Here is a 24,672-nt window from a genome sequence, read left to right on the forward strand (position 1 = left end):
CACATGCACGCATTGAAGGAATTAGAGAATTCAGAAAAAAACAATTTTTTGGAAGCTAGCAATTATCTTTATTCTGTTGAAACACAGAAGGCCTGTGTGATTTTAAAATTTTAGTTATATTCTGAGATAGCTCTCCGGCCGCCCCAGGAGGGATGGTTTCCAACAAAGAACCAAAATCCCCCTCCATGGACTCCCCCACTGGCGGCCCAGTGGTTAGGATTCCGTGCTTCCAGCGCAGGGGCATAGGTTTGATCCCCGGTCGGGGAACTGAGATCCCGCAGGCCGCAATACGCAGCCAGAACTGAAAAGATGGAAAGAGTTCCCAGGGGGCTTGGGGTGCCAAGGGGCGGTGGGAGAATCTTGCTGACAGTGTCAGATCCCCACCGGGAGACCCAGACACTGTGAAGACAAAACTTCCAGGCAGGGGTCCAGGAAATGAATGAACACAACTTCAACGATTCAATTTGTGCTGATCAACAGGATCCAAAGGAAAATTTTGGTGCCACGTTTCCATTTCTAAGTACGCAGAGAACAAAGCGAACACAGCAATCTCTAGCCTGGCTCATCACTCAGACCTAAATCGGTCCAGCAGGGCAGGGTCACCCTCAGGCCAGCTTGGAGGCGGGACTGCGGACTGCAGGGAGACAGCAGAACAGGACAGACGCTCTGCTCTCTCCGATTTGGATCAGCTGGCCTCACTCAACAACGTTTAACATTAAATTTTAAATGAGACTTTCAAATGTCCCTGAGTAAAATGTCCACGGCAAAGAGAATCAATTGATACAAACAGGAAGAAGTACTCACCCCACCTTGAAATAAAAACCATGAGAGAATAAAATAGAGCCCAGTAAGGATGTCGTTTTGGCACACAATGTCAATATTTTCTCAAAATAAATTCGTAGCACTGACAGTTTTCACTGTTACAGGACAAAAATAAAATTCACGAAGATAGCACTTAGGCAGTTAGATGAGAAGTGAATAAGCAGCCTCCAAGAAGGCAAGAGAAAACACACAAAAACAGCAGTGACTGAGTAAGTCCGAAGTGACTCTGTGAAGCCGATGGAATTATCCATCATTCAAACACCTGCTCTGTGATGCAGGCTGGGGATGTGGGATGCAGGCGCGGATGCCTGGGTGTGTGTGAGCTGAGGCCCTGCCCTCAAGCGCCCGTCTGAGCCAGGCGTGTGACGATGCTGGAGGGACCCAAGCTTTGTGAGGCTGGCCAGCTGGGCTGGGGCAGAACGTGGCAGGAACCATGAGCGCCCCCAGCCCTGGGCAGAGCACCGGTTGTGTCCCAGTAGGTACCACCAGACCCCTCCGTGAGGTCGCCCGATACTGACCCAGATGAAGAAAACTAATGGCCAAGGTCCCATCAGTGGAGCTGGCAGAGCCAGCGGTCAGCCCAGGTCTCACTCTCAGGGCCCTCGGGGGTCCGCATGGGAAAGAGGAGGAGGTAAGAGTGACCAGGACAGAATCCACGACTCTTGCTTCCCAAGTAGGAAGTAAACGCTGCAGCGGGAAAACCTTAGAAGTGTGCCTGGTCACCGCAGCGCAGCAGCGCGGTCTCAGCCAAGCTCCAGGAAGGGGAGACGAGGAGGAGGCAGATGGCAGGACAGGTGGGCAGGACAGATGGCAGGACAGGCGGCGTGGCCAGGTCGGAAAGGACCAGCCCCTTCACGCCCCCAGCACAAGCCCAGCAATGGAGAGCAGCCAGCCCCCGCCCCCCGCCAGCTGCCCCGGAACAGGAGCTGGGCTCCGAACCCTCGTTCCCAAGACCACACCCCACGGGACCGCCACCACCCTCACGCTGGGCAGAGGGGAGCCTTCCAGATCTCGGTGGCTCCCCAGGTGGGCTGCAGCTGGACAGGCTGCAGGCAGCTCAGGGGTGAGGCTGGTGGGACCACCCCAGGTCTAGGCCTCTCTTGGTCTAGGCCTCTCTTGGACAAGCCCTCCAGTAAAGCCTCAGACCCCGCTCTGCGAAGCCCAAACACAAGAGCGTAGCCGAGAAACCAGAGAAAAGCCTCGGGTCATTCACATAGAGTCTGGCTGCTCCCCGAGCTGGGCCTCCCGCAGCCCGCTGGTCCTTGGGCCCTGGGCACAGGGGAAGCTGCCCAGGCCACACGAGACTGTCAAGGAAACCCACTGACCATGGCCACCAGGACCGGAAACCCTTCACTGCCCCCAAACAAACACCAAGTCAGGCCCTCCTGCGGGTCTCCACCACATCCTTCCGTCCCCGGGGCCTGGGGGTGCTGGGCAGCCGTGACCCCGGTCCTCGAGGCTGGCCTGGTACACAACAGCGTGTCAGGGCACCAGCGCTGACCCGGCCGCATCACCCGTCGCCCGTCAGCGGATTGGGAGCCCCAGGTGGGCACACACTGCTGTCGTTCCAAGGTGGCAGCCTTGCCTTTGTTGGCTACCCTGCACCCACCCGCACCCAACTGCCTGCCTTCCCATCCAGGCTCCTCCAACAGGGCCTCACGGCTGGCCCTCCGGCCCCTGCTCACTCTCGGGACCCGGGTACCTGGGGTAAGGTCACCACCAGTACAGCCCGGCCTGCTGCAGTCCACAGGGTCACAGAGTCGGACACAACCGAGCGACTGAACAACAAAAGAACCTTCCTATGCAGAGCCGACCGCTGACCGCCCTGCAGCAAGCCCAGGCCTCTGTGGCCTCCTAGACGGTCTGCTGAACGCGTGCCACGAAAGCTTTCGATTCTGGGACACCCAGTGAGTCGCTTCCCCGCCCCTGCTGTCTCTCCAGGCAGTGGTCCCCCCGCCCAAGCTGGTCTTAGCTGCCGCGAAAGCCACAGCCAGCTCGGAGGGACAGCAGCCCCTCCGTGGGTCACCCCAGAGGGCAGCCCGCCTCAGGAGAACCCCTGCGGAGGGTCCCTGCCCGTGTGGCAAAGCGAGGGCCCCTGGATAACGCTGCTGACCCCCACCACGGGAGGACGGGCTCCAGAGAAGCAGGCCCCCGCCCTGGAGGACACTGGTCTGGTCCTGAGAGGGTGAGGTGGCCCTGTTGGGCTGGACGCCCTCCTTCCAGGGAACAGCTGGGCTCGGGGCCCTTTGACACCCCAGGCGACCACACGGGCCGTGGCTGTGGCACATGCAGACAATGCCTGGAGATAGCTGAGCATCTCGAGAAGGGTTTTCAGAAGAAGAATGAATTCTCGGATAAAGCTCTCAATTGAGTGTTGGATACATATACAAATGACTCGCTGAGAGCACTGATTGCAGGAAATTTAACTGCAGCAGCTGCCGTGGGTCATAAAGAAGCTCTTCCGTAACCGCAGAGGAACCGAGCCCAGGGTGGCACCCGACCTGGGGGCGGAGGGGGGTGTCACCGCGGCACCAATCGGAACAAAGGGTGTCTGACAGCTGGGCTTTCAAACTGCAGGAGAGCTCGTCGTTGAATTTCAATAGGTTTCAGGTTCTTTAAAAAGCATTTTATTTTTAAGACTTATTACCTAGTGAACTTGTTGGCATGCCAATCAATTCTGTTCCCACTCTGCTAACAGCCACGGGCCCAAGCCAAGAAGTCTTGGGCCTTCGGGGTGACACGGGGCCACACCCTGTTGCCGAGAAAAGTCCTACCTGGTTGACAGCAACCTGGGAAACAGCCACGGAGAGGCTGCAGTCTTCTCAGCTTCTAGGACGGACGGAAATCCACTCATGAGAAATGGGAATTTAAACTGCTTATTATGAATTATTTCTCTCCTTCAAAAAGGACTTGAGATGACTTAATTACAACGCACGTGAATTGAACCTATTTGTTTAATCAGAGGAGCAACCAGAAGTCCGGAACAGGGGTCCCGGGCTCTGGGCCATGGGGATTACTGTAGGTGGTTACCCTGATCTCTGCTTGGCTGGCCCGGACCAGAGCCCTCTCCTGGGCACGTCCGCCTGTCCTGGGCACGTCCTCCCACCAGGCTGGGATGAAGTGGACTGGGAGAGGCTCTTCCTGCCTGGGTCCCAGGAACACGCTGGTTGGGGAGGAACATGGAATCCCCCGGGAGGTCCCCATGGGAGGACCTAAGAGACAGGACGTCAGCGGAAGCCAGTACTGAGGGAGGTCCCTGGTGAACCAGGAGGGGAGCGCATAGCTCTGGACCACCCCCTGAAGGACACAAGGACTTAGGAACCCAGGGCAGCTGCTGTTTCCCAGCACAGACCCTCTGATGGCCTCACCCGGGGCCGCTCGGGTGATGCGGCTCCAGCAGAGTCTGTGGACGGGCAGCTCCAGCAGGGTGGGGGGATGAGACCCGCCACCCCTTCTCCAGAGAGCATGATCTCGGCTTCTAGAAACAGTTTTACTGAGACATGACTCACCTCCCATAACATCCACCTGATTAAAGTATGCAATGCCGGGGTTTAGTATATTCACAGAGCATCCACCATCACCAGGAACTAAAGTTAGAGTTCTTTCGTCACCCCCAAAGAAGCCTCACCCCCATTCCTAGTGGTCCCTCTTAACCCACCATGTCTATGGAGGTGCCTGTTCTGGACATTGAACTAAAGGCAATCATGCAAGCTGTGGGCTTTCATGCCTGGCTTCTCTCACTTAGCATGTTTGCAAGGTTAATCTATGTAGTAGCATGTGTCAGCATTTCACTCCTTTTTAAGGCTGAATAATATTCCACTGTGTAGATGGACCACATTCTGTTAACCCACTCGTCAGCTGATGGACGTCTGGGCTGTCGCTGCCTTAGCCATCACAGATGATGCTGCTACAAACAGGCTTTTACGTGGGTGTGTTTTCAGCTCTTCTGGGAAGAAACCCAAGTGGAATTCCACACCAGTCATACAGTGACTATGTTAAACTTTTTGAAAAACTGATTATTTTCCAAACTGGCTGCACCATTTAACAAAGATGTAAGAGCAAAGTTACCATATAAAGTTACCATACAGAAGCCTATTGCGTTGCTACACACTAACAAGGAACTACCAGAAAGGAACTAAGAAAACAGTCCCATTTACAATCACATCAAAAAGAATAAAATACCCAGGCATAAACTTAACTAAGGAGGGAAAAGACCTGTACTCAGTGATCTATAAGACGCTAATGAAAAAACAGGAGATAACGCAAACAGATGGAAAGGTGTACCATGTTCATAGATGGGAAGAATTAATATTGTAAAAATGACCATACTACCCAAGGCAATCTACAGATTCAATACAATCCCTATCAAAATATCAACAGTATTTTTCACAGAACTACAACAAATGATTCTAAAATTTGTATAGAAACACAAAGACCCTGAATAGCAAAACGATCTTGAGAAAGAAGAAAAAAAATGAGAAGTGTCATGCATCCTAATTTCAAACTATACTGCAAAGTTATACTAATCAAAACAGCATTGTCCTGGCACAAAAACAGGCACACAGATCAATGGAACATGTTGGAGAACCCAGAAATGAACCCATAGTTATATGAGCAATTAATGTATGAACAGGGAAGCAAGACAGTCTCTTCAGTAAATGGTGTTGGGAGAACTCGATAGCTGCATGCAAAAGAACTGCACTATGCTCTCATACCATCTACAGAAATAAATTCAAAATGGACTAAAGACTTAAATGTAAGACCTGAACCCGTGAAACTTCTAAAAGAAAACATTGGCAGGATGCTTTTTGACATTGGTCTTAGTAACATATACATATTTTTGATTCATTTCCTTAGGCAAGGGAAAGAGAAGTAAATATAAAGAGATGAGACAGCATCAAACTAAAATGCATCTGTACAGTGAAGAAAATTATCAACAAAATGAAAAGGCCATTTACTGAATGAGAGAAGATATTTGCAAGCGATAATCTGATAAGGGGAGAGTATCTAAAATATACAAAGGACTCATACAACTCAACATCACAGAACAACTGAAAAATGGACAGAGGATCTGAATAGACATTTTTCCAAAAAGGAAATGCAGGCGGCCAACAGGCACATGAAAAGATGCTCAACATCATGAACTATGAGGGAAATGCAGATCATAACATCAGTGAGATATCACCTCACCCCTGTTAGAATGGCTATCATCAAAAAGAATACACGTGACAAGTGTTAGGAAGGGTGTGGAGAAAAGGGGACCTTCTTGTGTTGCTCATGGAAATGTAAATCGGTACAGACACCATAGAGAACAGTACGGAGGGTCCTCAAAAAGTTAAGAATGAAACTACCACAGGATGCAATTATCCCACCCCTGGAAATTTATCTGAAGAACATGGAAACACTAATTTAAAGAGATATCTACACCTCCATGTTCATCACAGCACTATTTACAACAGCTGAGATATGGAGCCAACATAAGTGCCCGTCTACAGATGAGTGATGAAGAAGATATTGCAGGTATGCACAACAGAATAGCACTCGGCCATCAAAAGAAGGAAATCTTGCCATTTGTGACAATGTGGATAGGCCTAGAGGGTATTATGCTTCGTGAGGTTAAGTCAGACAGAGAAAAGACCAATACTGTATGATTTCATTTAAATGTGGAATCTAAAACACAAAACAAATGAACAAACATACAAAACAGAAACAAGAATTATAGATACAGAGAACAGGTGGCTGCCAGAGGGGAGAGGGGTGAAGAGAGGAGAGAAAAAGCAAGGGCAACTCGCAGGGGCAAGTTTCAGCAGAAGATTAACCAGCCACAGGCGTGAAATGCACGGTGTGGGGAACAGTAACTGTGTCATGTCTTTGTACAGAGACACACCTGCCCACGTCTACCACCTCACCCCACCTCACCCCGCCCCACGCAACTAGACTCATCCTGGTGATCCTTTTGAAATGTCAAATCACCATGTTGTGTAACGGGAACTGAAATAGTGTTGTAGATCAATTATACTTCAGAAATAATCAGACAGAGGGGGACTTCCCTAATGATCCGGGGGCTAGAACTCTGTGCTCCCAATGCAGGGAGCCCAGGTTTGATCCCTGGTCAGGGAACTAGAACTCACCTGCTGCAACAGAGAGTTCACATGCCACCACTAAAGGCCCAGCACAGCCATACAAATGTATTTTTTTAAAAAAAGGCTTCCAGCGTATATGCTTTAAAACAAACACACTCATAGAAAAAGAGAGAAGATTTGTGTTATCAGATTTAGGGCTGGCAGAGGGGGAACTGGGTGAAGGTGGTCACAAGATACAAGCTTCTCATTGTAAGAAGAAGAAGCACTAAGGATGTGATGTACAACATGATAAATAAACACTTGTTCAGACACTCAGTCATGTCCAACTCTTTGTGACCCCATGGACTGCAGCCCACCAGGCCTCCCTGTCCATCACCATCTCCCAGAGCTTGCTCAAACTCGTGTCCATTGAGTCAGTGATGCCATCCAACCCTCTCGTCCTCTGTTGGTGCCTTCTCCTCATGTCTCCAATCCTTCCCAGAATCAAGATCTTTTCCAGTGAGTTGACTCTTCGCATCAGGTGGCCAAAGTATTGGAGCTTCAGCTTCAGCACCAGTCCTTCCAATGAATATTCAGGACTGATTTCCTTTAGGATGGACTGGTTGGATCTCCTTGCAGTCCAAGGGACTCTCTAGAGTCTTCTCCAACACAACAGTTCAGAAGCACCAGTTCTTCAGGGCTCAGTCTTCTTTATGGTCGAACTCTCACATCCGTACATGACTGCTGGAAAAACCACAGCTTAGGGACCTTTGTCGGAAAAGTAATGTCTCTGCTTTTTAATATGCTGTCTAGGTTGGTCGTAACTTTTCTTCCAAGGAGCAAGTGTCTTTTAATTTTGTGGCTGCAGTCACCATCTGCAGTGATCTTGGAGCCCCCCAAAATAAAGTCTGTCACTGTTTCCCCATCTATTTGCCATGAAGTGATGAGACTGGATGCCATGATCTTAGTTTTTTGGCCAGCTTTTTCACTCTCCTCTTTCACTTTCATCAAGAGGCTCTCTAGTTCCTGAGAGCTAAATGGATGTTCACTGAACTGACTGTGATAAGCATTTCATGATGTATGGGAGTCACATCCTTGTGTTGTACCCCTAAAACTGACACATGTCAGTCACATCGCGTGATACAGAGCTGCCCATCAATCACATCAATAACACTGCTCACGGAGCAGCAGTGTGGGAGGTCCGATTTCTCCACGTCCTCGCACCCCGTGCTGCCGTCTGGTTTCTGATTCTAGCTGTCCCGGGCGGTGTGCAGTGCTGTCTCGCTTGGACTTGCGTCTCCGTGGAGTGCCCTCCGTTTGCCGCTGTCTGTCTGTGAGTCTTCCTCGCTCCCGTTGCCTGCCAGCACGTGAGTGGAGGTGCTGAGGGGCTCTCGAGACCGAGCATATCTGCTCTCTCACAGTCACGGAAACAAACGCATGGTCTACACGGAGGCTTCCTCTGGGGGAACAAGGGTCCGCTCTGCGGCAGCCACGTGACCCCACCAACGCTGCAGGCTGGTGTGGCTGGGCAGCGTGGCAGTTCCATCAGGATTAGGATCCAGCTTGCTGTACAGAGCGGCTTCCTGGTGGCTCAGATGGTGAGGAATCCGCCCGCAGTGCAGGAGATGTGGGTTCCATCCCTGGATTGGGAAAATCCCCTGGAGAAGGAAATGGCGACCCACTCCAGTACTCTGGCCTGGAGAATCCCATGGACAGAGGAGCCAGGGGCGGGGAGGGGCTACAGTTCTTGGGGTCACAAAGTGGTGAACACGACTAAGTAAACTAACAATAACGAACCCGCCTGCAATTCAGGAGACCCAGGTTCGATCCCTGGGTCGGGAAGATGTCCTGGAGAAGGGAGTGGCTGCCCACTCCAGTATTCTTGCCTGGAGGATTCCATGGACAGAGGAGCCTGGTGGGCTATATATAGTTCATGGGGTCACAAAGAGACATACACAACTGAATGACGGACAGTTTGAGAAAAGGGGTCTTAGCAGATGGAAGGACGGGGCCTTGAAATGAAGCCCACCTGTTATGACAGATGTCCTTACAAGGGGAGGGGACACACACAGAGGAGAGGCCACGGGGGAGAGAGGCAGACGGCAGTGAGGCGTCTGCAGGCCCAGGGCACCGGGAGCCCCCAGAACCGGGGCGAGACAAGGACCAGACCCCTCTCACAGCCTGCGGGGGGGCCAGCCCTCCCGACACCTCACTCCCAGACTGGGGGCTTCCCGAACCACGGAAGGCTGCATTCCGGCTGTTCCCAGCCACCTACATTGTGGGCACAGCCGCCATGGGACAGGAAAGCAGGGTCCCCACACCCACCCTGACCTCCCTGCACAGGCAGGGAGGACGGGGTCACTGTGAGCCCCGCTTCTCTCTGCAGACTCCGTCCACTCAGAGCTCCCTGAGCACCGCTTGCCCGGGCCCCGCTGGATGCACCGAGGTGTCCTGGGGCTGCAGATAGGGTGTCTGGGGTCACGTGCCCCAGCTCACGCCTGGGGGCAGTGTATTTCCCCACGTGCCTCCGAGAACAGACATCGCCGCAGGTCCTGGACCCTTTCCACAAGCCTTCCATCTCTGCAGGGGACGCACCCGCGGGACGGAGGCAGCCTGGGCCCAGGGCTGCGGCTGAGCCAGAGGGAGGCGGGAGGGCCCAGCTGAGCGCTCGCCCGGACCCCGCTGTCTACTCCGGGCGGCGAGGTGTCCCTTGGCAGCTGTTCCTGCTCCCTCCCCGCCTGAGACTCTGAGGGCCTCCCTCTGAAGGCCTGTGTCTCTGCAGGACTGGAGTCTGACCCTCCAACCTTTCTGGATGGTGCAGAGAGCTCCAGGTGCTTCCACAGGAGGACGCGGGGCCTGCTCTCCACCGAAGCGGGCACAGGGGCCTTGCCGAGGACAGGGAAGGCGCTCGCCACACAGATTCTGAGTCTGGCTCTTCTTGGCCAGACCTCTGAGGTTTTGGATCCCACTTCTTACAGGGAAGCAGGGCAGGGGGGCGACTTGGAGCTGGAGAGAGGGAGGGAGGTTTGATCCAGGGTGCTGGGTGGGGAGGGGCAGACGGAGGCCGGCTCAGGCCTCTGGGCCGCTCGAGGACTCCTGGTGCCCACACCCAGCTCCGGGCAGAGCCTTCTTTTGCATTGTGCTTGCTGCTCGGTTTAGCAAATAATGCAAATAAAACTTAGAGGCCCTTGACTCACAGGTTGCTCATCACTAAAGGTGCGGATCACAGACAAGCTCTCCCCATGCTTTAAAAATAGCTGTCCTAGCAGAACACCTGTTCTCACCAACATGCTGTTTTGCCAGAGGGTAAAAATGATCTGCAATGGAGTCCAGCAAGGGCCTCTGTTTGGCTTTTATGCATTTTTAGAGGGTGTTCTGACATATGGCAGAAGAGAAGCAACTGGGTGTCTGTTCAAAAAAACACCCAGAAAACAAAGATGGGGTCGGTGGGGAAATAGTTCAGATGCAGGTTCTCAGGTCAGGGTAAAATCACACACACACATTTACACACACACACACACACACTGCCCCCTCACATACACACCCACACAGAGACACACACAAACACACAGACAGACACACCCGCATGCACGCACACACACACACACACACACACACACACAGAGACACACACAGACACACAGACAGACACACTGCCCCCTCACATACACACCCACACAGAGACACACACACAGACACAGACACACACACACACACAGACACACACATGCACACACACACACATACACACACACACAGACACACACACACACATACACACCCACACACAGACACACACACATACACACCCACACACAGACACACACAGACACACAGACAGACACACCCGCATGCACGCATACACACACAGACACACACACAGACACACACACACACACACTGCCCCCTCACATACACACCCACACAGAGACACACACAGACACACAGACAGACACACCCGCATGCACGCATACACATACACACACACACACACATACACACCCACACACAGACACACACACACGCGCGTGTGCACACACAGACACACACACATACACACACACACACGCACACACACACACTAGACTCCCTTCAGCAACAGTGGACAAATAGTTAAAGCTCTTCACATGAACCCCCAACAGTGGCAAAAGCTGAGCAGCCCTGAGCTCCTGCTCTGGACCCCCCCGTGGGCCCACCCCACTTCCCCCGAGGGGACCAGAGCTCGCCCAGCCCTGGCAGGCAGATGCTAAGTGCTAGGCCATCTGAAAGGCAGGCAGGGCAGAGCCTCTGGGACAAGACGTCAGCCCACATCCACCTGAGGGCTCAGGTGAGAAGGCGGCAAAGCCGGGGGTGGGGGGGCGGGGGCATCCAGAGCAGGACAGGGAGGGGTCCCCGCGTCCTTGGATGCTTGGAGAGCGCCTCCCCCAGGACACAGACGCAGTGTCACAAGGCGGCCTCTCTTCTCCCCTGGCCTGGTTACGTCCTCCCTGTAAACGCTGCACTTGAGGGTCCGTGTTTAGCGCCAGCGCCCAGTCGGGGCCCACCCACGAGGTGTGTCAGTAGAGAGAGGGAGGGTCTGGGCTGTTTAATGCCCGGGGACGCCACAGAATGGAGAGTCCAGAAATACAGACCCACACAGACGTGGCCGCGTGATTTTTGACAAGAGCACCAGAGAAACGTGGTGGAGAACGATGCATCTTGTCAACGCGCGGCGCTGGAACGACTGGGCAGCGACGCGCAGAGCCATCGGCCCCGAGGGAGGAAACCCTGCGACCGCGGGCTTGGCAACGCTCTCTTAAATAGTTCACGGACAGCGTGACCTATCAAACAAACCACAAATACCCTGGATTTCGCCAACATTCCAAAGTTTACTCTTCAAAAGATCCTGTTAGGAAAATGAAAAGTCAAGCCACAGACTTGGAGACAATATTTGTCAAACACACATATTTTGGAGGGAACATAGGAAGAACTCTCACACTTCAGCCTGAGGACAACTGGATTTCAATGAGCAAAGATTTGGACACTTGACTAAAGAAGGCCTACCCAAAAAGACACTCAACATGTGGTCATTGGGAAAGAGCAAATTCAGGCCGCAGCGACCTACCGCCTCACGCCTGCCGGGATGGCTGAAGTTCAGAAACTCACCATCCAAGTGCCGGTGGTGGTGCAGAGCAAGAAGACCCTCACGCGGCTGGGGGGGTGCAAAGTGGTCCAACCTTTGGAAAACAGAGTGGCAGGTTCTCAAACAGTTAAATATTCGCTGAGCAGCTGAACCAGCCATTCTATGCCCAGCTGTCCCAAGAGAGGTGAAAGCCCCCGTCCACACAAAGACCTGTGCACATACGTCCAGGACGGCTTCATCTGTAACAGCCAGAGGTGGAGGCAACCCACACGTCCACTGCGTGAGACAGACAAGCAAGCGGCGGTCCGTCCACACGGTGAACACGCCTGTGAGCGACTGACACACTCTACCTCCTGGATGAGTCTTACGGTATCGAGGCTGAGTTGAAGCCAGACCCAAACAGACTGGAGTATATACAATCCCATTTATACGCAATTCTGGAAAATACAACCCTGGCAAGCTGCAGTCCACGGAGTCGCGAAGAGTCCGACACGACTGAGCGACTGAACAACGTACCTAAGGGCAGAACCAGACCAGTGGGCGCCTGGGGACAGAGGGCACAGGGCACCATCCCAGCAGGGGCAGGGGGCCCAGCCTGGCGTCCCCGAGAATGCCCAGGGGCAGAGTCGGCGAGAACCTGAGAGGCTCAGGGAGGGGACAGGACGGTGTGGTTAAAGGTCACGCCACTCATCACGCCTGTGCTCTTTCCACCCTTTGAAGGTCCTCAAAAACCTCAAAGTAGAACTACCATAGGGTCCAGCAATTCCACTCCTGGGTATACATCCAAAGACATGAAAACACTAATCAGAAAAGATACATGTACCCCAGTGTTCACTGCAGCACAGTTTACAACAGCCAAGACGGCAGTAACTTAAGGGTCCATGGACAGATGAACGGATAAAGAAGATGCGGTCTGGATGCACAATGGAATATTACTCAGCCACAAAGAAGAATGAACTCTTGCCATTTGCAACAACACAGATGGACCTGGAGGGTATTATGCTAAGTGGACTAAGTCAGACAAAGATAATATACTTATCACTTACATGCGCAACACTATGTATAATAAATATCACTTACATATGGAATCTAAAAAAATAAAAACAAAGCAGGTAATACAACAAAAAAAGAAGCGCGCTCACAGACAGAGACCAGTCCAGCAGGGAGGGTGAGGGGGATGGGGAATCACAGGGGTCGGGGTTGAGGCGCAAACGATCATGTAGAAAACAAGCCACTGTGCAGCCCAGGGAACGTAGCCAGTGTTCTACGGTGACTATAAATGGAGCATAACCTTTAAAGCTCGTGAATCGCTGCGCTGTGACCTGCAACTTATATAACACCAGGCATCAGCCAGACTTCAGTTACGAAGAGGAAGCACGACAGAGGAAGGCCCAGGGCCCGGGACCTCCTCTCCCACCCTCCCAGCCGCCGCTGCCCAAGCCAGCCTGAGGGGCTGTGTCTTCAGCGTGCTGCCCCCCGAGCGCCCCTGGCCACCCTCAGTCACCCTCCTGCCATCACTCAGCCGACCCCCTGCCCCCCACCCCCCACGTGCAGCCCCGGCCCGCTGCCCTTGCCCGGCTGTCCACGCGCCGCCTAGCACACCCCACCTAGCACACCCCACCTTGCACACCCCGCCTAGCACACACCTCACACACGCCGCCTTTCACACACCGCTTTGCACGCGCTACCTTGCACGCCCTCCAACATGGGCCTCTGTCCAGTGACCACGAGGTCTGAGGAGGCCAGGCCGTCTATAGGGCCGGGCACATGGCACAGAGCTCCCGCAGTCCCTCCTCACCTCTGCCCCGGCCCTTCCTCCGTCCTGCCTCCTGGGACCAGGTGGACAGCTAGCTGCCTTTAGAGCCACAGCCTCTAATTCCCCAGGAGCGCCATGGATCCTGATTACTCAACACACAGAACCAAGTCAGACAGCGGGGTCCATCTACTCTTGCCCACCCCACCCTGCCACGAGGCAGGGAGCCAGGAGCCGGGCAAGGGGCTCCGAGCGGAGGGCTCTTCCTCCAGGGGCAGGTCTGCGCTGGTGATCTGTGGGCTCCAGGATGTCCTGTAAGCCGCTGGGAAGGGGCCCACGGGGCGGACAGCTATCCCAGAGCCCACGGGCCCCGCCTGCCCAGCTGGCTCGGCAAGGTCTGGATCACGTGAGGGGCGCTACTGGGCTGTCCCACAAGGACGAGGGGCTGGATGAGGGCTGGTCACATGGACAGAGGGCATCTTAGGGTGGCTGGGACCCGGAGAAGCACAGCCCTGCTGCAGACGTATCAATCATCCGTGAAAATGTCCACATTTGTGCAGAGAGCAAGCAGCTGTGCATGGTCGGGGGCGGGGGGTACCTCCCGGGAGTGGGAGGGCCCTCAAAAGTCCAAGAACAGCCACAAGGGACCCCAGTTTCCCCTCTACCGAAACAAGACGATCTCAGAGCCCCAGGTTCTGCCAGACCAGGGGCTGCCGGGGCAGGTGCCCCCATCCCAGGGCCTCAAGCTCGGAGATCTCTCCTCTTGAGAGAATCAGGAAAAACCAAGTCTACAGCTACAGTCTGAAGCTACGGTTTACAAGAGGACAGGGTGCGGTGGCCAGCAGTGTAGCTGCCGACATTTAGCGATAAAATGAGCCTCCACACAGCCCCTGACCCCACTGCTCTGGTCAGAAGGTGGACAGGCCGCTGCACAGAACACAGGCCTCTGCCTCCTAAACTCACATTTCCACCCCACCGCCTCGTGGGATGTGTCCTGTGGGGATGTATTTCTATGCTTCACAGTCTTTTATTGATCGCCTGTCAATGTGTTCATATTTGATGTCAGTTGTTTGACATGAATTGGATTGAAAACTTCTTAGAGAGTTCCCTGCGACTGCCAGGTGCTGAGTGTTAGAAGCTTCTTCCAGGTTAAATCATTGCTGCGCTAAGTTTCAGCACACACGTGGGCAAAGCAGCAGAAACGTGGAACAAAGCCTGCGGCCCGAGCGTTTCACAGTCAAGTTCTATGAGAAACACATTTCTTGTTTTTAATTGGAGGGTAACTGCATTACAAATTTGTGTTAGAAGGACTGATGCTGAAGCTGAAGCTCCAATCCTTTGGCCACCTGATGCGAAGAACTGACTCACTGGAAAAGACCCTGATGCTGGGAAAGATTGAGGGCAGGAGAAGAAGGGGACGACAGAGGATGAGATGGTTGGATGGCATCACCGACTCGATGGACATGAGTTTAAGCAAGCTCCGGGAGATGGTGAAGGACAGGGAAGCCTGGGGCGCTACGCTCCATGGGGATTGCAGGGAGTGGACACGACTTCGAGACTGAACAACAGTCTGCCATACGTCAACGTGAATCAGCCACAGGTATACATACGTCCCCTCCCTTCTGAGCCTCCCTCCCACCCCACAACCCATCCCATCGCAGAGCATCGGGCTGAGCCCTGTGTCATAAAGCAAATTCCCACTGGCTGCCCATGTCACACCTGGAAATGTGTCTGTCGACGCTACTCTCGCAATTCGTCCCACCCTCTGCTTCCCCCGCTGTGTCCACAAGTCCATTCTCTGTCTGTGTCGCCATTGTTGCCCTGCAAACAGGTTCATCAGTGCCATCTTTCTAGATTCCGTATACGTGGAGAAACGCATTTCTTAACCGGACGGACGCAGCTGGGGGTTTCCGGACCATCCGTGTTTATGCGGGGACGTTGCTCAGTGCCACGTAGACTGGCTTCAGCGGTCGGATGGTTTGCGTCCCATCCTCAGAGCTGAGTCAGCGGAGCAGGGCAGGGAAGGGGAGGGACATCTCTGTGCCATAAGACACTGACTCAGGGGCTGAGAATCACCTTACGATCAAAATCCTATGCTGCATGTCAGCGGTAGCTCAATTAAGCCTCCTTCAGTTTTGCTGAGGGCTTCCCTGATAGCTCAGCTGGTAAAGAATCTGCCTGCAATGCAGGAGACCCTGGATCAACTCCAGGGCTTGGGAAAATCCCCTGGAGAAGGGATAGGCTACCCACTCCAGTATTCTTGGGCTTCCCTGGTAGCTCAGCTTGTAAAGAATCTACCTGTAGTGAGGGAGACCTGAGTTGGATCCTTGGGTTGGGAAGATCCGCTGGAGAAGGGAAAGACTCCTCACTCCAGTATTTTGGCCTGGAGAATTCCGTGGACTGTATAGTCCATGGGGTCACAAAGAGTCAGACACGATGAGCAACTTTCACTTTAGTTTTGCTGAAGCCAAAGACTTGGAGCTGCGCTGGCTTGAAGGACACAGTGCCCGTGGTAGGAATGGCCTGAACTCTGGCTGCCAGGGAAGCAGAACCCGAGGTCCCCAGGAGGACAAGGTCCTGGTCACCCTCCCCTGGAGGTAGGCGTGCATCCTGACACCCAGGAAGGGCCAGGACCTGCTGATGACAAGTCACCTTCACACGCACGTGCCTGCTGACCACACAGAGTCCAGGGAGAGGCTCTCACCCGGCTCCGGGCTTCTGGACCTGGAACATTCTATCTAAGGGACACGGACAGGCCAGGGCCTCTGCGTGCGCTTCACGTGGCGCACACAGGCGCCGTCACGCTGTGGCCACGTGCATCACGGCCGCTGGGCCTCTGCAGCATCGCCTCCCAGAAACCAGCACCTCCCCCGCACGAGTGACAGGTCACCCCCACTGACCCTCTTGACATGTGAGTCCAGAACATCGCACTAGAGACCAGCTGGGTCCGCCCCTCGCCATGTCGGAGGAGGAACCGCGGGCTGCAGGCTCTGCTCAGGCAGGGTGGCTCCTTGATGGGCCCGTCCACAGGTCCTCAGAGAGACCCTGAGGGGCCCTGGCTGCCCTGCTGGTGGAGGGAACTTTCTGGAAGGAAACCCTTTAATCAGGGAACAGGAAGCAGGCTTCGTAGAAAAGCACATTGGTGAGCTCCCGGACCTCATAGACGGAGCGTGATCCAGAAAGTGTCCCACCAAGAGCGTGGACAGACGCTGGGCGCCACTCAGGCTGACCACAGGGGGGTCCCGGGGTCACCACGACCTTGGCCAATGCAGCGTGAGGTCAGGGGCGAGTTCACGCAGGGAGCAGAGACGGGGCAGCTCCAGATGGGGGCAGGATGAATGGGGCTGGGAGCCCGGAGCTCACCTCTCGAGGTCAGCGGGGCGGCGGGTACACGAGGAAAGAGCCCAAGCCAGGGAGGCCACAGAGGGTGGGTGAAGAGACCAGCTCAGGATGTGTGAACAAATAGATAAGTGAATCAGCTCCAGAAGAACAGTTTTAATTCAACAGAAGCAGAGGAGGAGACACTGCCTCCCTGCTCACCTAGAGACCCCTGCCCATCTCCACCCAGTGTGTGCCAAGGGCCAACAGCAACCTGGCTCTGGCCATAAGTATAAGCAGGGGGAGCAAGCCTGCCTTCCTCTCTCCTCCTCCCTTTGGACTGGAATGCATATGTGATGGCTGGTTCTCAGCAGTCATTATGGTTAAACACATACAACAAAATTTACCATCTTAACCATTTTAAGTGGACAGTTTCCCATAAAACGGAAGTTCAGTTCAACTCAGTCACTCAGTCGTGTCCAACTCTTTGTGACGTCTTGGACTGCAGCACGCCAGGCTTCCCTGTCCTTCACCATCTCCTGGAGTTTGCTCAAACTCATGTCCATCGAGTCGGTGATGCCATCCAACCATCTCATCCTCTGTCGTCCCCTTCTCCTCCCACCTCCAATCTTTCCCAGCATCAGGGTCTTTTCCAATGAGTCAGTTCTTCGCATCAAGTAGCCATAGTATTGGAGCTTCAGCTTCAGCATCAGTCCTTCCAATGAATATTCAGGACTGATTTCCTTTAGGATGGACTGGTTGGATCTCCTTGCAGTCCAAGGGACTCTCAAGAGTCTTCTTCAACACCACAGTTCAAAAGCATCAATTCTTCATCGCTCAGCCTTCTTTATGGTCCAACTTTCACATCCATACATGACTACTGGAAAAGCCATAGCTTTGACTAGATGGACCTTTAAACTCTATACCTATTAAACAGTAACTCCCCACTACCCTTTCCGATCAGCCCCCTGCAACCACCACTTGACTTCCTGTGTCTGTGAATTTAACTAAATACCTCATGTAAGTGGAATCCTGCAGTATTTGCCTTTTTGTGACTGGCTTATTTCACTCAGCCTAATGCCTTCACGGTTCATCCCCATTGTAGCAGGTGTCAGAACTTCCTTCCTTTTTAAGGTTGAACAGTGTTCCATCGTGTGGGTGGGTCACACTCGGCTTATTCTTTCACCCATCAATAGACACTTACATGGGTTGTTTCCATATCTTAGCTGTTGTGAACAATGCTGCTATCAACATGGATCTACAAATATTTAAGACCTTGCTTTCTTTAAAATAGATGTCAGAATTCAAATTGCTGGATCGTCAGTAGCTCTAGTTTTACTTTTTTAAGGAACCTCCATCCTGTTTCCACAGTGGCTTCATCATTTTACACTCCCGCCCACAGGGCACAGGCCCCTCCTTCTCTGCGTCCTTGCCAACATTTGCTGTTTCCTGGTTTGGGGGTGGCTGCTGTCCACGCGGGTGGGAGCTTTCGTTCATCACCGAAGCCGGCGACTCGCAGCTCTACCATCACCAACACGCCCTCTCTGTTACCTGTCTTTTCACTCCGTGGTCGTCTTCTCCCTAAGAAACGCTTGTTTAACTCTTGCGGTGCTGAACCTCACTTCTGCAGCCTCCTCCGCCTCCTGCCTGTCACCCCACGCCTTACTCCAGGACAGAGACACGTCTGTCCACACCCCTGCGTCTTTATGGTTTCTTTTCAAAAGGCTTCCCTTGTAGCTCAGCTGGTAAAGAATCTGCCTACAGTGCAGGAGACCCAGGTTCGATTCCCGGGTCGGGAAGATGCCCTGGAGAAGGAAATGGCAGCCCACTCCAGTACTGTTGCCTGGAGAATCCCATGGACAGAGGAGCCTGGTGGGCTACAGTCCACAGGGTCACAAGAGTCGGACACGGCTTGGTGACTAAACCACCCCCACACTCCTGCATCTTTTTGGTTTCTTTTCATAAACTCTTAACCTCCTTTAAGGAGCTGGCAGGGACCCCTCCCACCTTCCCCAGCACCCCCAGAGTCCAGAACCAGGGGCTGGAGGTGGCCTCAGAGTGTCCGACCAGACACAGCGGAGCCATGGCCACCAGGGTCCCGAGACCTGAGACACAGAGCCGGGGCGCTGGACAGCACCGGTGTCCAGGCAGAGGAAGGACCTAGCCCGGAGGAAGACGCAGCACCTTCCTTGCTGCTGGGGGTGGGGGGTGGGCGGAGGGTAGGGCCTCACCTCCCTGAACCCTCCCCACAGCCCTGGGCCCCACTTCAGCATACTCTCCGCTCCCCCACCCCCAGGGCTGCACCCGTTTCCTCCCTGAGGGTCTTCCTGGGTTCGCCTCCTCCCCAGGCTGCCCCTCAGCCCCCCCTCTGCCCCTCTTCTCGTCTGCTGTGGCCCCTCCCCCTCCTGCCCCAGAGTCCTTCCCCCTCCCTCTCCTCCTCTGGGTCCACCCCTCCGGGGATGAGCCCTCCGCTGGGCTCCCCTGCCTGCCTCCTGCGTCCTTCCCAAGGCCCCTGGGGAGGGGTCTGCTAGGATCCTGGGAGCATCCATCCAGGCCTTGGTCAGGGTAGGCCAGCTATCCTCATAGAACCCGGCACAGCAAAGCACCGGGGCCAGGACCCCTCTCTTGTGTGGGGGGAGGAGGACCCCCTCTTGTGTGTGTGGGGGGACCCCTCTCTTGTGTGGCCGGGAACGGGGAATGCCCAGGACCCAGCTGACAGCTCTCATGCCTGCTGTAATAAGGACGGCTCTGTGAGAGTCCATCACATGCCGTCATGTCGGGGTCACTGGCTCCCCCCTCACTGTGGCCTCCCCTGCCCAGGAACGGGGTTAGGGTGTTGGCATCGGCAGAAGTCCTCAGGAGAGAGACTCCCCAACCCCTCCACCTGGACACAGCTCCCCACCTGCCCAGGAATGGAGTTGGGGTGTTGGCATCGGCAGACGTCCTCAGGAGAGGGGCCCCCAGACCCCCTCCGCCTGGACACAGCTCCCCACTTCTGTGAGCACAGCCAGGATGGGACCCGGCAAAGCCGTGGTGCCCACCCACCCCGCCGGGGCCCTGCTGCCCTGCCCGGGGCCCTGTCATCACCGCTGGGCCCTGTGCTGGTCTTGTGATTTATTTGACAGCACCGCTCCTGGCAACTCTCTCCAAAGCCTGAGCATAAATTTAAGACATCCAGACACATAAAAAGCGGCAATTACGACTACACTAAACGCGGATCCTATCAGGAAAGGCAAATTAAAAGCTTTCAAAATGTTCATTTCTCAATTAGCTTCTCAAGGTCACTCCTAATGACGATGACCCCAAGCACAGTCCCCCAACCGAAGTCAGTCCTAGAGGCGAAGAAGGAGCCCAGGACAGCCAACCAGCAGAGCACCTCCACATGTGCCTGGAACCTCCTTCCCAAACCCCATGCAGTCCCACAGGGATGACAGCCCAGAGCCTCCTGTCCAGGGGTCTCCCCAGGGCGGGCCCTCCGCACCCTGGCAGACGGGAGTTTACTGAAAGTGAAAGTCGCTCAATCATGTCCAACTCTACGACCCAGTGGACCTGACTATACTTTCCATGGAATTCTCCAGGCCAGAATACTGGAGTGGGTAGCCGGATCTTCCCAACCCAGGGATGGAACCCAGGTCTTCCGCAATGCAGGCGGATTCTTTACCCGCTGAGTCACCAGGGAGGCCCAAGAATACTGGAATGGGTATCCCACCCCTTCTCCAGGGGATCTTCCTGACCCAGGAATCGAACCAGGGTCTCCTGCATTGCAGGCAGATTGTTTACCAACTGAGCTATCAGGGAACAATGACTGTGAGGTAAAAAATAGGCAGAACTCTCAAAAAAGTACATTAACTTTACATTTTTCCTCCTGATCAGGTGGACCACGTGTGTGATTTGCAAAAGAGGTTGTTCAGGGGCAGCGTTTACAGGCAATCCTCCACAGAGAAGGGAAGTAACCTGGGAGCTACCCGGAGGACTGCCGAGCGTCCCGATGACCCTCCGTCTTACAAAGTCACCTAAATGCAACTGAGTTTTACTGCACACAGGGCAGCCTTTCTCCCTGTCACTCAGTTCCTAATGGAACTCAGAGCGAGCACTGTCAGAGGGCCCTGCGCTCTCCTCACTCCGCCGTCAGCCTCCCACCCTGTCCTCCCCGCCCAGCGCTGAGCCGCCGAAGCGGAGACGACTTTGGCCTGAGTGTACGGAGAACTGCCTGGCGGACATCTCAGCCGGAGGGATTTCCAGAAATGCAGCGAACTATCACTCCCAAGTCCCCAGGAGAGAAAAAGCTTTATTCCTTTGCAGATCCAGGCAAAACAGACAGGGCTCTTCTCCCATCTCCCTCTAAAAAACCACAGTCCATGTCCTCTCGCCACCGAAGGCGTCCTCCCGACCCTGGGAAGTCGACGGACTCTCGCTGGCAGAGCCCCAGGGGCTGAGGGCAGGCGCCCAGATCTCCCAGCCCCGCTGCGGAAACGGGCCCTCCAGCATCTCATGCCCAGAACGCGCCCCACAGACCCCCGACCAATCCCTGCTGTGCAACACGCCCGGGCTGCAGTTCTCCAGGAGCCAGGCCACGGACCACGCAGGGCCCGGAAATGGGCTACTTCTCAACTGTGCACAAAAGTTAAGTGACCCATAGTCATCGTGAGGCCTGCGGGAAGCACCGGACAGGCAGGTAGCAGCCTGCCAGGTCCACGGCCCCACAGAGCTACCTGCACCCCAGGTGCTGGCTCACACGGCCCCTTTACCATAGCCTGTCGTTGCCATATGCTGCCCTGAAATGTATTTCTGGTCGTTCCTAACTATAAAAAGGACGTCACGTGTCTGCGGTATTTTGGGACCAGCTGTTGATTCGTCACATTCTGAGTGTTCTGCCCTTTGTGGACGATTCTACCGTGGCCCCAGGAGACAGAGGTCAGCGCCCCGCGGCTGCCCTGACCAGTCACTAACTCAGCAGTGACAACAGCAAGCGTCTGGTCTTCCAGGGAATTCTGGAGGGCGCCATCCTGGCTGGGGGCTCCGTGGGCTGAGACCAAGGGGCCCGGAGGGCTGCTCCCTCTGGAGGGTCTCGGAGAGTCTCCTTGCCTTTTCCGGCTTCTGGACACCCCGCTCTCTCTGCCCCGAGGCCCATTCCTCCATCTGAGGCCAGTGGTGCGTGTCTCTCGGATGCCTTTCCATGGTCACGGCTCCTGCGGCCCTCGGCCCGCTTCCACTAGGAGGGCCCACGGGTGCCGCAGGGGCTCCTCAGCACTGTAAGGCCGACCAATCGCAGCTCGGCTCCACCTGCAGCCTTCCCTCCACCTGGGCACGTGACCTGAGATACAGGCTTGGAGCCCAGGATGCGGATGCCCGCGGGGCCACGACTCTGCCTGCCGCGGGCGGCATTTCTGGGCAGCCCCCATTCACGCCCTGCAGCCGGGCCGCAGATCCGGGGACCACCCTGCCCAGCCCCTCCACGGAGGATGCCTTCGGGGCAGCTGGAGGGGAGGAGGCGGCTCTCGCTGCGGACGAGACTTCTGGCGCCAGGACCCTTGGGTGCTGAGCACCTCCTCAGTGGGTGGTAGGGCCGCACGAGCAGGTCGGCCCTGCACGCAGGTCACAGGGGCTGCAGCTCGTGCCCCCGAGGGGCGAGTGTTTCCAGCTCACAGTCCCCACACGGAGGGGCCCAGGGTCTGGACGGTGGCACATGGGGTCTGCAGTCCTGGGGACAGTCACGGGCCGGGTGCACACACTTTAATTACAGAGTCCTGGTCAGAGGTGTCGGGCTCTGACGTCAGCGCAGTTTCAGTGGAAGAGCAGGAGATCTCTCCAAGGCCAAGGTCAAGGCCACCCTCCTGACCTCTCTGACCTTCTCATTCAAACCCCAACCCCATCCAACGGAGAAGGTCCTCTCTTCTCTCCTAGAAGTGGAGCAAAACCACGCAGGGACAGTGGAGACCCCTGGCGTGAAGCCCCTTTTGTCTAAGGGCTGGAAAGACCCATTTCCAAGGGAATCCTCCGTATTCTCTGATCAGCCTGGGACGTCCGAGTTCCGGTGTCCCCGAGCCCAGCAGTCCCACCAGCCTCCGGCCGCAAGGACCAGTCGCCGTTACTCTCACGCGCTCCCCAGAAAGAGCTGCGGCTCCCACTTGCCGCTTCCTCTGGTCCAGATTTTAACAGTCTAATAAAGGAGGGATCCAGACAGTGCACCTAATATTTCATGAGAACTCCTTAATTATATGGCTCATTTTCCAAGGACAGGTGACAAGGCAAAATACACAAAAGGAAGCCTTTTTCAACAGCTTGATTGTGGCCCTCAGGCTGAGCGGCGGGACTAGCCACGGGGCATCCACGCTGAGGCCCAGGGCTCAGCCTCGTCATGGACTTGGGGGCGGGAAGCAAGGCCTTCCTGCGGGTCACCCCTATCCCGGCTTTCTGGATCCAAGGTCACCGGGAGAGCCAGGCCAGACCCGGCGAAGGTGCTGCCCCGAGACGGAACACACCCATCACATCACGCCAGGGAATTGAGAGGGTAGGGGCCCTAGAGGGGAGCTGGGGTTGCCGTGGTGGGGGGCGTGTGCTGTGCATGGCCCCAAGCTGGGCTGCGCCCCCATCTGCCGCCCACTGGAGGCCAGCAGGACATGCCCCCTCCACGTTGTAACCACAAGAGAACATCTCCAGACATGGCCAAACGTCCCCTAAGAGTCGAGATCACCCTGCTGAGAGCCACGAATCAGACAGAAAACAGGGCCTCCAGGGAGGTGTAATTGGAAGCGGAGGTTGAAGAGGGAGGAGTGTCCTGGCAGAGGGGACCCCGAGGTGTAGAAGCTGCCTGAGCCCAGAGGAGCTGCGGAGGAGGGGCGGGTTCAGAGGTCCCAGGGAACCCCCTGAGACCCCCACCCCCGGGAACGCAGGCTTTACTCTGAGATGGGCAGCAGGGGCTCTGGGCAGAGTGACATCAGAACTGTGTGTTTAAAAGATGATTCCGGGACTTCCCTGGTGGTCCAGTGGTTAAGAACCTGCCTTGCAATGCAAGGGACACGGGTTTGATCCCTGGTCCTGGAAGATCGCACCCGTCACGGGGCAACTGAGCCCTGAGTGACAGCTCCTGAAGCCCTCGAGCCCGCGAGCCCGTGCTCTGCAACAGGAGACGCCACAGTGATGAGAAGCCCGCTCACAGAGACTGCAGAAGGCCACACGCAGCAACGAAGACCCCGCACAGCCAAAGAGAATAAATGTTTTTTTAAAAGATGATTCCAGGGACCTCCCTGGTGGTCCAGTGGTTAAGACTTCATGCTCCCAGTGCTGGGGCCCCAGTTCAATGCCTGGTCAGGGAACTGGACCCCACGCGCCACAACCACGAGTTCTCAGGTCACAACCAAGACCCAGGGCAGCCAAACAAATAAAATAATAAAAACAGATTCCGGCTGCTGTGTTCTTGGAGTTGGTGGGGGCCAGGGGCAGGAGGAGGCTGCAGCCCCTTAGGCGCTCCTGAGAGGAACAGGAGTCGTCCCCCAGAAACACGTTTATTACTTATTAATTTAAATTGCGGTAACATACACACAAGATCTACATCTAACCGTTTCTGAGTGCACAGATCAGGGGCATGAAGTGCG

General features: G+C 55.1%; 1 protein-coding gene across 4 annotated transcripts in view; it reads right to left on the minus strand.

Moving 5' to 3' along the window:
- ZFYVE28 (zinc finger FYVE-type containing 28) overlaps positions 1 to 24,672 on the minus strand; it is a 99,098-nt gene that overhangs the window by 56,209 nt on the left and 18,217 nt on the right. The window lies entirely within an intron of this gene.

Source organism: Giraffa tippelskirchi, chromosome 1 (assembly GCF_054371585.1).
Source record: "Giraffa tippelskirchi isolate mGirTip1 chromosome 1, T2T-mGirTip1v1.2.pri, whole genome shotgun sequence".
Taxonomy (NCBI): domain Eukaryota; kingdom Metazoa; phylum Chordata; class Mammalia; order Artiodactyla; family Giraffidae; genus Giraffa; species Giraffa tippelskirchi.